General features: G+C 50.5%; 1 protein-coding gene across 6 annotated transcripts in view; it reads left to right on the top strand.

The window, feature by feature from the left end:
- GDPD5 (glycerophosphodiester phosphodiesterase domain containing 5) overlaps positions 1–13,475 on the top strand; it is a 107,104-nt gene that overhangs the window by 13,755 nt on the left and 79,874 nt on the right. The window lies entirely within an intron of this gene.

The raw sequence follows: 13,475 nt of genomic DNA, 5'->3' as shown, positions 1-13,475 counted from the left end.
TGCCACAGCTGGAGGCTTCTCTGGGAGAAGGGATGTGACAGCTCATGTGTGATTTGGGATCTGAGGGATGAGAACCTGAAGAGGTCCCCTCTTCCCCTGTCATGTGCTCACTGTTCATGCACAACACTGGGCTTCAAAACTTGCCCCTCTCAAACCTTGTTCCCAAAGCCTCCATTTCATTTATCAGCTGGTTTAATTCAGTTGGGGATGGGATTAAGTTCAGCATTGGCTGGAGCTGTCCCTGAGCTGGGTGTGTCTCATTCACAGCCCTTTTTTTAGGAGTCCAAGCTCTCCGTGGAGTGGGAGCAAATCTTGAACCACAGAATGGTCTGAGTTGGAAGGAACCTCAAAGATGAGCTCACCTCATCATCCAGGTGGCTCCAAGCCGTGTCCAGCCTGGCCTTAGACACTTCCAGGGATCCAGGGGCAGCCACAGCTGCTCTGGGCACCCTGTGCCAGGGCCTGCCCACCCTCCCAGGGAACAATTCCTTCCCAGTATCCCATCCATCCCTGCCCTCTGGCAGTGGGAAGCCATTCCCTGTGTCCTGTCCCAAGCCCCTGTCCAGTTCTCCTGGAGCCCCTTTAGGCCCTGGAAGGAACTCTGAGGTCTGAAGAGCCTGTCAGAGCTGTAGACTTGGGCTTCTTGTGCAGTAATTCAAGGTTAACCCCAGCACTCCTTCCTAACGTTTGCCTTTTGCTTTAGAGGCAGGAAATGGGATCCTAATCTTTAGCTCAAATGCTGTCTGTACTTGCACTGACAAAAGTCAATTTGTGATGTGCTTAATGAGGCCTAGAAAGATGTCTCAGATAAAGGACAGAAAAGATCTGCCCTTAAACCTTCCACCTCCCAAAGTTGTTGCAGGGCTTTGTACTGTGCTTGAGGAGGTGAGGGCTTGTTGGTTTGGGGGTGTTCTTTGTTTGGTTGGTGCTTTTAATGATGAGTTTTTGGAGGAGAAAGCCTCCTTGGAAAGCAGATGGCAGAGTTGAACCAGGTGCTGCTTCCCATAATGTTTGGGTGGAAAATGTTCCCTGGAAAAACCAGGCTCTGGCTCTGTGGAGATGCCAATGGAAAGCAGGGGGGAGGATTTCAGAAATGTGACTTTGCTTTACAGAGTCTGGCTGTTGGCCTCCCCAGCCTGAGACCTGGGGAGTGTGCAGAGGTATGAACTGGGTGACAGACTCCTGTGCTTCAGGCATGTCCCTCTCCTTGATGCTGCCAGGACAGCCTGGAAAAATCTGCTCAGTTGGTGCCTGTTGGAGGAAAGCTCATTTCCAGAGCAATCTCTAGGAGCTTTTGAGGAGATGTCATTAGGAAGGACTGGACTCTGCCTCAATACTGCTGCTCTAGCATTGAAACATGCAGGTATTTGTAGGAAAAGGTTTAAAGATAATGGAGCTTGTGGATGAAAAGCAGATATGTCCACTTTGCTTTGGGAGGAGGTGCAAAGACAGGGTGTTTCCAGCACTAAAAAAAGCAGGTGAAGAGCAATTTGGTGGCTCCTGCAGCATTTGAGATCCATTCAAGTCCTGTATTTTGAGGGATTTGGAATCATGGAATCACAGACTGGTTTAGGTTGAAGGGACCTTGAAACTCATCTGGTGCCATGGGCAGGGACACCTTCCTCTAGCCCAGGGTGCTTCAAGCCCTGTCCAGCCTGGCCTGGAATGCTTCCAGAGACGGGACATGAACGGTCCAAGGTAGGGAAGCTGCTCTGCTGGATGATGGGACAGGGCAGAGCACAGAGCTGAGATCCAGCAGTGAAGGGCTGGGGAGCTTTGGGATTAGCACTAAATCCCATGCACAGAAAGAAGCCTTGAGGCTTCAGATGTCTTGGATGTCTCACGTTTGAAGGACTTCTCCTCTGGACAGGTTTTTTCTGAGCCTGCCGGTGAAAATCCCCAGAATGTCACACTTAGTGCATGAGAGCTATGCACTAATAGGATTTAATTTCTGCAAAGCTTCTGATGAGAGGAAGAGGTACCTCAAAGGAGCACAGGTATTTTGGGAAAGGCTTAAGTGGAATAAAATTCAGCTGCAGTCATGTTACAGCAGGGAAGCTTGGAGATAAGTGAGACAGAGCAAGGAGTCCTGCCACTTCCACGTTGGATGTGCACAGCCTGGTCTCCCACCTGTCCCTGGGGTCTTCCCTGCTGGAAGGAGAGGGATCATCTCCTCAATGAAGGGGGGAAAGGCTGTCCCATGGAAGTTCCTGTGAAGCTTGCAGAGGTCCTGCTATCCCAGGATTTAAGTTCCTAGCCCAGTGGGCAGCTGCTGCATTTTGCTCCTGTTTCCTTGTGCTGTCAGGGCTCCTGGGGAGCTGGAATAAGGGGCCAGGCTCAGCCTTTGCAGATTGGAGGGGAAGGGGAGTGTGGAAGGTTTCCTTCCTGGGGAAAAGGGCTGGTAGTGCAGCTTGGGGGGAAAAACATCAAACAAAGCAGCTCCTCTTCCCTTCTGGCTCAGAGTGGGGTGTGATGTCAAGGTGGAGCTGAGCCTTCCCAAAGACTATGGGAATGTTTTTTCTTTCCTTTTTTTGAGGGATGGGGGATTGGTTTATATGCTTTTCTGTTAAATCTCTCAAACAATGCTGCTTCCCCTTCCTTGGAGCAATTGTTCCCCGTGGCTGACTCTCTTCCTTCCCCTTCCTCCCCATCGTGGGAAGCTCTCTCCTGATGATGATGGATGGGCTCAGATTTAGTCTCTGCTTCACCTTCCTTTGTCCTGCTCGGCTCTCTTGTTTTGCTTTGTAATTTCTGCCTGGATCCTCATCACAGGGTGGCCAAAACGAGATGTTTTAGTGCTGGTGGAGGGAATTAAGTGTCAGAGCAGCTTCTACCTTTGCCCTTGAACTTGGCAGGGCTGGGTTAATGACTCCATGATCCTGGAGGGCTTTTCTAGCCTTGGTGATTCCTGATTCTGCTGCCAGAGACATGGGACTGCAAAGTCTCACAGCCTCTCCAGGTTTCATCCCTTGAGTCCATGTAGTCTCCTCTTGGGAGAGACAATTTCTTCCTTGGGGAAATAAAAATAGGCTTTTTGTGAGCCTGATCTCAAACCTTCTCAAATGCATCCATTTTGGGGGACAAGAATTTATTTTTTAATTGATTTTATTTTTCAATGCCCAAGAATCCCAAGACAGTGGTTGGGCCCTGGCTCAGATTGCCCACAGAAACTATGGCTGCCCCGTTCCTGGAAGTCATCAAGAGATAAGTTTGGATTTGTCCTTCAGGAGCATTTCCAAGGAAAATCTGTCATAAACCAGGCCTAGACAGAGCAGCATGGGAGAGAGTCCACTTAGACTTCACAGTAGGCCCATGAATTGAGTTGGATTGGAAAAATTCCATGTGCCACATGCAGGGATAATAAACCATTGGATATTCCAGGCTTAAGGATGTAAGTAACCACCTGATTCTGCAGGAACTCCACTATGGCCTAGTTCTTTGGAAAATATCCCCCAGACTCCAGATAAGAACTTCCAGGTCCTCCTACCATTTATCAGAGGAGCTTCCTGCAGGGAGCTGTCGGTGATTTGTGCAGGGAGGAAGAGGAAGGGCAGCTGGCTGAGTATTCCATGACATTTGGATGGCTCCTGGAGTGAACTGGGAAAGGCAGCAGCAGGCTGGGGAGTTCTGCCCTCTCTGGTTAGGTGGAAATCACGTGGTCTAATTAAACAACAGTTGATGAGAACCTGTTTTAAGGGATTATGTCATGCTTCAGCAGAGCCAGGACAGTCATCCTGCCGATAAGGCTAACACCCACTGTAAACACAGTAATTAACAGCCTGAACTCGGGAGAGCTGCTCTGATGGAAACCCAGGACTGCAGGATAAGAAGGAAGCCTGTGGTGGATGTTGAAAGCCTCATTCCCTTGGGCAGTAGTAAAGGACCTTCTTGCATGGAAGTCTGAAAAAACTCTTCCTGTGCTCTTTCCACAGCCTGTGGTCAGGAATTGCAGGTAATCCCCTGAAACGATTATTGACTGGAGAGCTGCCTGGGAGTGCTGCTGCTTGCTGACTCGACAGATGATAAAACCCTGACCCAGTGTGATCTGAGCTGTGCCTGAGCATCTGTCCTTGCTGCATCCCAGTCACCGAGGCTTTACCTGCATCTGGTCCAAAGCCAGCTGTATTTTTAGCCAGTTTAAACAGGCAGTGCCCAAACTGTTGGATGCTGTCCCAGGGGGATGAGAGTGGTTGCATGAAGGACTTTTTGTACTGAGAGCTCCCTGAAGGAGTGCTGTGGGAATTGGGACTGTGGTGGCTGCTGCAGCAGAACTATCAGGTTGTTCTCTGTGATTCCTTAGTGTTGCTTTGAATTAAGTTATTATGAATAAAGAAATTTGCTTCTGGGAGCAGTTTTAAAGGAGACCTGGAGGAAATGGTGAGCCTCTCTTTAGCAGAGGGCCAAACACTGAAGTGTTGACCTGGTGCTGGTCAGGCAGAGGATCTGGGGCTCTTGGCTAACCTCTGGGCAGCAGGGTGAGATTCCTTCTTCCCTCCTCTTGGGAGACCACAACTCCCATAGTGATGTTCCCTATGGCATTCCTTGCCTTGCTGGCAGAAACTTGGGAGAGGTTCTGTGCAGTACTGGGTACTCTTCTAAGCCCTGCACCTACGAATGTGCTTTTGTCCAGGGGATAACATTACTGGAAGTGTCCAGAAATGGCAAATCAATCTGCAAGCCAAGCTCCTGTGTGATCTGCAGCAGCTCTTGGAGTGCTGGAGCCTGTTTTGGATCAGCAGTGTTCCATGGGTCCAGCTGTAGCAGTGTTGCTTTTCTCAAGCACTGATCCTCTTCCTTCCTTTCTAATTCCTCAAAAGAAAACAAATCCATCATTTTTGGTGCCAGAACTCAATGCTGACTCTGCAGAAGTTGTTTGCTCTTCTCTTGTGTCCTTTTCTTTTCTTGCTCCAGAAATCTGGGCCCCAGGGAAGGGATTTCTGGAAAGTCTTCAATGCAGAGCTGATCCAGGGGCATAGGAAAGAGCAGAGGAGCAGAGTTAAGAGATAAACATCTCCAGCCTCCAGCTGCTTGGAGACCTCTTGTGTTGGCTGTGTGAAACTTGTGTCCCAAACATAACAAGTGACAGGATGGGAGGAAGTGCTGGGGGAAGTTTAGGTTGGATGTGAGGAAAAATTTCTTCTCTAGAGGAGTGGTCAGGCCTTGGGACAGGCTGAGCAGGGGAATGGTGGAATCACAGCACCTGTAAGTGCTCAGAAGGTGTGTGGGATGTGTGGTACATGGGGACAGCACTGTGCTGCTGGTTAATAGCTGGACTGGATCTTCGAGGCCTTTCCCAATCTTAATAATTCTGTGATTCTCTTTAAATACAACTTTTTTTTCTTTTTGCAATAAATCTTGGTGGAATTTGCTCTTGAAAGCACATACCCATTACAAGTCTGGGAAACTTGGTCTTCCTAGTGTGGAGTCATTTAGGCTTTAAAGGATTGTGATCATCCTTGAGATTTATGCCTTGGAGCTGTGTCGTGGCCGTGTTGGACCTGCTGCTCTTGGGGGAACCATGTGAAGACTCCAGGAGGCTCCTTGCCTTCAGTGGGGAGATTTTGGCTCCTGTCCAGTCCCTGGTTTGGTCCCCAGAGGTGCCAGCCTTAGCTCGGTGCTGCAGGAAGCCGTGGAGGACCTTTGTGTCATATCCTTGGGATGGGGACTGAATTCCATGGATGGGGCAGGTCCCTGGGGCTGCAGTGATTGTGGTCCAGCTCCTGTTTGTTCAGGCTGCCCTTGGCCCTCTGGATAACCCCCTTTAATCCCTGGACTTACTCAAAATCAGTGTCACTGGAGAGTGTCTGAGCAGAGATTAGCCACGGGTGAATGCGGCCGCCTGCGAGAGTGCCGAGGGAAAACTGAAATCTTTCTGTTGCTAAAAATGACCCCCAAATTCTTACTTTGCATTTGGCTTTTTAATTTTTTTCTTTTTTTTTTTAGCTTTGTGTTCTGAACCAGCTGCTGCAGTTCACAGAGAGCTGCTCAAGGGCTGTAGTGCCACGGGTGCCTCATGCAAGGACTCCTCCATCGTGCATCAGAACCATCTCTGTTCTCTGCTGTCCCCTGCAGAGTGCTGGCATGGGCCAGGTGCCCTCGAGGGGACAGCTGGGCTGTGTGTTGCTCTGGCTGATCCACACTAATGCACTGCTTGGAGAGTGGAGCCTGGCTTGCTAAGAACGGGCAGCTTTGTGGGAGATAAGCACCAGGCTGAGCTTAGCTGTGCCCAGCATGTTTGGCCCAAGGGGAGCTTGGTAGCTGATGGTTCATCCTGTGGGGGAAATCAGGGGGAAAATAGTTTTAAAACTGAACTTTTGGAAGAGGAGAAGGCTTAAGAAACCCACAGGTGTGCTGGTAGCACCACTGAAGTGTTCATAAAATCACAGACTGTCCTGAGCTGGGAGGGACCCATCAGGATCATCGAGTTCAGCTCCTGGCCCTGCACAGACACCCCAACAATCCCACTCTGTGCCTGAGGACATTGTCCAAAGGCTTCTTGAGCTTGGCTGTGCTGGCACAGGCTGGATGGAGCTTGGAGCAGCCTGGGATAGTGGAAGGTGTCCCTGCCATGGCAGGGGTGGAACTGGATGAGCTTTGAGGTCCCTTCCAACCCAACCATTCAGTGATTCTAAGTCCTTTTCCCCCTGGGACTTGCCCACGGCTTTGGGATGGGTTACAGGGATGTGGCCTGTGTCTTGCCTCAGCTCAGTTCTCTGCATCTCCTTGTGGCCTCTCAGGGAAGAAATGAATCTCTGGGCTTTGCTGGCCGGGCTGGGGGATAACCAAATTCCCCCTCAGCTTGCTGTGCCTCAGGACCTCCACTGTAGGGTTTAAGCAGGAACGAGCTGCTGATCCTGTGTGTTTTTCCATATGGATCCCTGTGAGAGGAGCAGGAATTCTTGTGCTGCACAAGTGGATGGATGGAGGAGCAGAAACTATTTTCTTGTACAGGATGAGGTGATTCAGCCTCTGTTTGTGTGTGAAGGGCCAGGTGTAGGCAGCTCTTTGGCCCCTTTTTGGGGAAGAGCTGGTGCTCAGCACCCAGTGCCACACATGGAACGCTTATCCCACCAACACCAGCCCTCCACACTTAAGGTGATCTGCTCTTCTAAGTGTTGGCAGCTCAGAATGCAGCCTGGGCATCCTGACTCTGCTTCATGTCCTCTTTCAGCGTCCCTGCCTCCTGGGTATGGATTTGACATGAAACAGGGCTTTTCACATTTTAAAAGCTGCCTACAGAGAGGCTGGGAGGAAAGCTAACATGAGGACAAACTTCCTGGGAGATGGGAGAGTGTTTGTTTGCTTTTCCTCTGGTGGAAAGGCTCAGAGTGGGTTTGTTTTGGCGTTGGTTTATTCGCTAGCAGAGCCGGGTATCTCCTGGATTGGTGGGATCTGCTCTCCTCTGAGGCATTTTGGTTAAAAACCAGAAAGATGCTTGGGAAGATTATAGCAAGGAAAGGGGTTTAACGAGTGTTTGTCAGGAATGACTTCCTCGGTGCCCTTGTCTCTGTGTTATCTCGCTGTGCCTCTGGAGGAATGCTGTCCCTGAGCAGCAGCAGCAGGTCACGGTGACACGTGTGAAGCTGCCAGTGCTGGCTGCCTCACTCACACACTGGCAGCCCTTGTGGGTTGCTGCCTGAGGGGTCCTTTTGTTAATACCTCACTGACAGCAGTGGGGCTCTCGTGGCAAAGGAAATTTGGAAGTGTTTAAGAATCTTGTTATGGTGAGTGAAGCACCACCTTGTGTGGGTTCTGTGGGCTAGAACTGGTTCAGGGACCAGAGGATAATAGAACAGTTTAGGTTGGAGTGGAGCTTTAAACATCATCCAATGCCACCCCTGCCATGGGCAGGGACACTTTCCACTATCCCAGGCTGCTCCAGCCTGGCCTTGGACACTTCCAGGGATCCAGGGGCAGCCACAGCTGCTCTGGGCACCCTGTGCCAGGGCCTCACCAGCCTCACAGGTAACAATTCCTTCCCAATATACCATCCTTCCCTGCCCTCTGGTGTGGGAAGCCATTCCCTGTGTCCTGTCCCTCCACCCTTTGTCCTATGTCCCTCTCCAGCTCTCCTGGAGCCCCTTTAGGCCCTGCAAGGGGCTCTGAGCTCTCCCTGGAGCCTTCTCCTCTCCAGGTGAGCACCCCCAGCTCTCCCAGCCTGGCTCCAGAGCAGAGGGGCTCCAGCCCTGGAGCAGCTCCAGGGCCTCCTCTGGGCTTTCTCCAGCAGCTCCAGGTCCTTGTGCTGCTGGTCCCAGGGCTGGGGCAGCTCTGCAGGTGCAGTCTCACCTGAGCAGGGCAGAATCCCCCCTCCCCTGCTGCCCACGCTGGGATCAGCCCAGGACATGGGGGGGTTCTGGGTGCCAGAGCACATGGCAGGGTCGTGTCCAGCTCTCACCCACCAGTACTCCCAGTTCCTGCCTTGCAGGGCTCTTCCCAGTGTGTCCATCCCCCAGCAGCTTGGGAAGCGCTGAGCTGTGTCCCTCAAGGTGTTCCCTGGGTGTTTGGGCTGGCACAAGGCTTAGTCTTGGCTTGTTATTTGTACAGAAGCTCTGTGAGCTCTCAGCACTGAGAAGGGTTTTTTCCCTGCTGAGTGGAAGAAGTGGGGGCAGAATTCCCAATGTCCCGTGCTGCCGCAGCTGGGAGGGGACGGCAGTGGCTCTGCCAGGCGTGGCACATGTGCAACCACCGGGGCACTGCTGGAGCTGCGAGCGCCTGGCGTGGCTGTGGGTCAGGGGAGGGCACTGTTTACATCCTGTGATTAACATCGGTGAGTTAATCACCGGGGCTGGCACAGCCGCAGACGCTGGGTTGGAGTCACGCTGTCTGTTGCTGCAGTTGGATGCCTGTCCCAGAGGTGACAGGAGGCCAGCAGCAGAGATGTGCCAGCTTGGGCTGACACTGTTGGTTCTAATTCCTCCTCCTCCCCTGTCCCGTGTGTTTGCAGGAATAAATCACCATCTTTATAAATCAGAGCTTTAACTTCTTCCTCTTTTTGGCCTCTTGGAAAACCAGCTTGGTGCAACTGTGCAGTTTTTCTTTAGAACACATTGAAAGGTTTGGGTTGGGAGAGACCTTAAAGCTCATCCAGTTCCATGGGCAGTTCCAGTGTCCCAGGCTGCTCCAAGCCCAGTCCAGCCTGGCCTTGGACACTGCCAGGGATCCAGGGGCAGCCACAGCTTCTCTGGGCACCCTGTGCCAGGGCTTCCCCATCCTCCCAGGGGAGGACTCCTTCTGATTATGAATCTCTGGGGCAGATTAAGGAAACCTTAGCAAAGGCAAGAGCCTTGAACACAGCATTTCTGGTACTTGGTGGGACATAAAGCTGTCACAGAAGGCCAAGCTGAGACCTTTGGTGGGTTTCACACTATTTTATTGACTCTTGGAGACTTGGGTCCTAATTACTGTCCAGTGCAAATGAAAATCTAATATTTGGCTGATAACTGTTCTGAAATATGTTAATTGGCTGCTGGAGGGATTAAACTGGCGAAATGGGATGTTTGTGCTGTGTTGATCCCCCATTACCACTGTCTCTTGTTTGGTGAATGCCGTTCTTGTTGGGGCTGCAAAAAAAGGTTGTTTTACCTCCCTGGTTTAATGAAAACTTCAGGGGATGGAATTAGTCTGTCTCAGAAGGATGCAGAAAGGGAAATGGGCATGGTGCCTTAAAGTCTCCTCTTCCCCTGTGTCTGTGACACAGCATCTTGCTCTAAGCTACGTGAAAAGACTTTAATTCTGAGCCTAACAAGGCTAAAGGTGGTGAGGAACAAAATCAGCTGTCTTAGTAGATGCAGAAGTGACCTTCTTGTTAAAACCTGAGGCAGTTCAGACTCCTACAACTGCCTATAAAGGGACACAGTTAATTAACGTTGAGGCGAATACGCTGGGCAGTTCATTTACATCCTTATGTCCCTCCAAGTGTTATGGAAGGGTTGATGTGCCTTTGTCTCCCTAAGTGGTGAGGGAGGTCAATGTCTTCTCCAGGTAACAAACAACAGAACAAGAGGAAACAGCCTCACATTGTGCCAGGGGAGGTTTGGTTTGGAGATGAGAAAAAATTTCTTCATGGAAAAGGTTGTTCAGTCCTGGCACAGGCTGTGGAGAGTCCCAAAGGTAGCCTGTGTGCATTAGTGCCTGAATTCAGCTATATCAGTCCATCAGTAAAAGTTCTTTGGAAAAGGCTGGGAAAAGATGCCAGCTGAGTTGAGGGGAATTTGGAGAAAAGGAAGGATGGCTATGAAGCCTCATTTCTCTGAGAACTCCCTCCATTGCCTGGCTGAGAGGCCAGGGATGCCATGGAAGAAGGGACCAGTTTTCAGCCTTTTGAGGCACACTGTGATGGGTTTGTAGCTCTGATTTCCACCTCCCTTTTTGAATCTGATGGGTGGCTGTTGGTGTTCCTGAAATCCACAGTCAGAATTCCACAGCAGCCTAGAGGATTCCGCCTTCAGTCAAAGCTTTGCCTTCAGTTATGGAGAGCTGAGGACACGACTAGGGCAGAACCACCCAAGCTTCTGGCAGTGCTTTATCCAGCAGGCACAAAATTTCCTGCACAAAAATTGCTGTGTCTTCCCTAGAACAATAATTGCCACGTTTTCATGGAGCAGGATCAGGGTGATTTTGGGTTTGCCTGCCTCCCTGGCTGTTTTGAGCTGTGCAGCAGCAGTTGTTGTTACCAAAAAAGGACCTTGTTTTGAGTGGTTGGGGTGTGATTGTCTCTACTTTTTTCTCAGTGGATCTCCCCCATCTCCACATCTTCCTCTTAGGAATGGAGGCACTGAGCTCCTTATGGAACCCTTTTCCCCCCCTCCCATTCTTGGTACACAAGTTGGGTGTCTTAAATTCCTCCAACCCAAAGAAAATCCACGTGGAGTAAAATGTCTTCACTGCCCCAATGTCTGGTGGGACAGATCTCTTGGGAGCTCTTCCAAGCATCCCCTTGTTTCTAGCCCAAAGCAGAAGGGGCTTAAAGTGCTTGGGGATCCATCCTGGAGTTGAGAGCTCCCTTCCTCTTGGGTTATGTGGGAAATCTGTTCATGGATTAGGCAGGAAGCTCACCTGGCATGCGGGAGGAAGCAACCAGATTGGAAAGTCTCTTCCACATCCCAGGTACTTGGCTAAACCCTTGGGCTGTTTACAGTCTGGGTTTGGTGGGAAAGATTAAATGTTTTATTTAATGTTCCAGGTCTTTTTTTCTGTAGGGTGAGGGAGATTTTTGTAATCTGCATTCCATGGAGCTGGAGAAAGTGTCCCTGCCTGCAGCTGTACAGAAAAGGCAGGGACAAGGGAGTTATCCAGGAGGTGTGGGAATGTTCCAAACCCTGGGGAAGAGGCCAGGGACAAGTGAGGAATCAGCTGGCAGCGTGTGCTTTGGGTGTCTTCGTAGGTGGTGATGAGCAGGATTCCACATCCTGGGCCTGCTGTAGGATTTCTTGGATGTTTGGGAGGCTGGAAGAAACCCAAATGCTGTGTGTGCGTTTCTTGTTTATTTAAACATCACAGTTACCCCACACATGCCTCCAGAGCCCAGGACAGGGGCATCTGTGGGTGATGGAGGAGAACTTTAAGGCCTTGTAGTGATTCACCTGCTCTCCTTTAGGATCAAACAAATCTTTCCTTAATCAATGCAGGTAAATAGACTTTCAAACTGAATCTATCTTATTCCTTATAAATTTTTTCCCCTGATTTTTTTTTATTTCCTTGCAGTACAATCCCTGGACAACCTTTAAATCTGAACCACATTTTTCTGCTCAATGCTCCTGTGATGCTGATAATTCTTCTTTCCTTGACATTCTTTCATCCCTGGGTATTTATGTGTGTCTAAACAGAGAGCAACAATTTTGACTTGCCATCCCAGGGCTCTGTGGCCATTTCAAACATAAACTCTGCTTAGATCTCAGTTCTGTCTTTCCACGTAATAAATTTCCAGCATTTATTGGTTTTTTGACATGTAGGTTTCCCAAGGGAAAAGGAGGAGACTGGCTGAACAAAGCCTTCTCTATAATCACAGTTTGCAGGAGGCTTTGGGCAGAAATTGCAATTCCTGGCCAGTGCAGCACTGATTTTATGGCTCTATCCATAATTGCATTTATGCCAAGGGCAGGAGGTCTGGGGGCTGCTGGATCCTATACCTTAGACTGCATCATTAGGAGATGAATGTGTATAATTTATGATAGGAATGGCATGCCAAGAACTTGACGAAAACTCAGTGTTTTTATGGAAATTCTTCACTGGAGACAGTTTTAGAGCCATGTAATAATTTGGGTTGGAAGGGACCTCAAAGACCGTCTCTAATTCCACCTCCTGCCATGGGCAGGGACACCTTCCACTATCCCAGGTTGCTCCAAGATGGGGATGACTGGGAAATGAGCTGGATCTCTGGTTGGGGTGGCAGTGATGGCTCCTCTTCTTGATGGCTTCTGTTCTCTGTCACCTTGTGCTGACGCAGCTCAGTGCTTTAATAAAACCTTCTGCAGGGACACATCTTGGGCTCTCTGACCTAAGCTGGGGGATAACCTGGTCAGCTCCTGTCCTGTGGGAGATCAGATGGGTTTTTTTACACCTGAAAGGCTTTCTCCTGTACAGGGTTCTGTACTGGGAGGAAGACTTCTCGTGGCTCCTGAAGGTCACTCTGTTTTTTGGAGCGCACAGACAACTCTTGACCCTTCTGAGGTGGAAAGTACTGGGTGAATCTTGTTGCTGGTTCCAGTTGGGATCAGGAACTGGGCTGAGTGAGTGCCATCCTGCTTGGGATGAAGCTGAAGGCCAGGATTTTCCTGCAGAAGGTCAGTGGCTCCTGAGCAGGCTCCTCGTGAAGGTGTGGCTGAGAGCCTCAGCTTGGATAACAAAACTGGGAGTCTTCCTCTTCTGGAGGGGGCTGCTGAGCCAAACTTCCTCTCCTGGCTGGCTGTTCCTCCCCTCTGGAATTTCCCTTGCCCCTGGGACAGTGGATGGCCCTCATGGAGACCTTGGCTTTCTGTGTGTCTGGCTGGCGTTGCAGTCAGGCCACTGTGTCCATCCCCTCCGTGGCTTTGTCCCTGTCCCCTTCCCACCTTGGGAACTGGTTTGGAGGGAGGCTCTGGGAAGGTTCCAGACCTCCCAGCTCCCTGGGAGGGGGTGCTGCTGGGCTGGAGGGTTGTGGCCTTGTTGCCTGGGCAGAAGGACGGTGGCCTTCACCTTTCTGCATCCAGAAGAGGCATCACTGCAGCAATTTTGGCAGGGGTTCTGCTCCTCTCCTGAGCTTGCAGAGCAGCAGCAGCAGCTGCCTCGTGCCCTCTCCCAGCCAGGAGGGAGAAGTAGGTCAGGATTTGCATTCTTTGCCCGGATTCTCAGCATAACTTGAACACTTTTTCCCTTTTTCCCCCCCCTCTTTTAAACACCCTGTTCCTGTACGTGCAAGTTCCTCGGGCTCCCCTGAATTAGAGGGTGAAGATTCAAACTCAGATGTGTAATTGGGCTTTAATATCTGCCTTCCTTCC

The sequence above is a fragment of the Aphelocoma coerulescens genome, chromosome 1, assembly GCF_041296385.1.
Source record: "Aphelocoma coerulescens isolate FSJ_1873_10779 chromosome 1, UR_Acoe_1.0, whole genome shotgun sequence".
Lineage (NCBI taxonomy): Eukaryota > Metazoa > Chordata > Aves > Passeriformes > Corvidae > Aphelocoma > Aphelocoma coerulescens.
The sequence above is the reverse complement of the archived record's forward strand: the minus strand, read 5'-3'. Positions and strand labels throughout refer to the sequence as shown.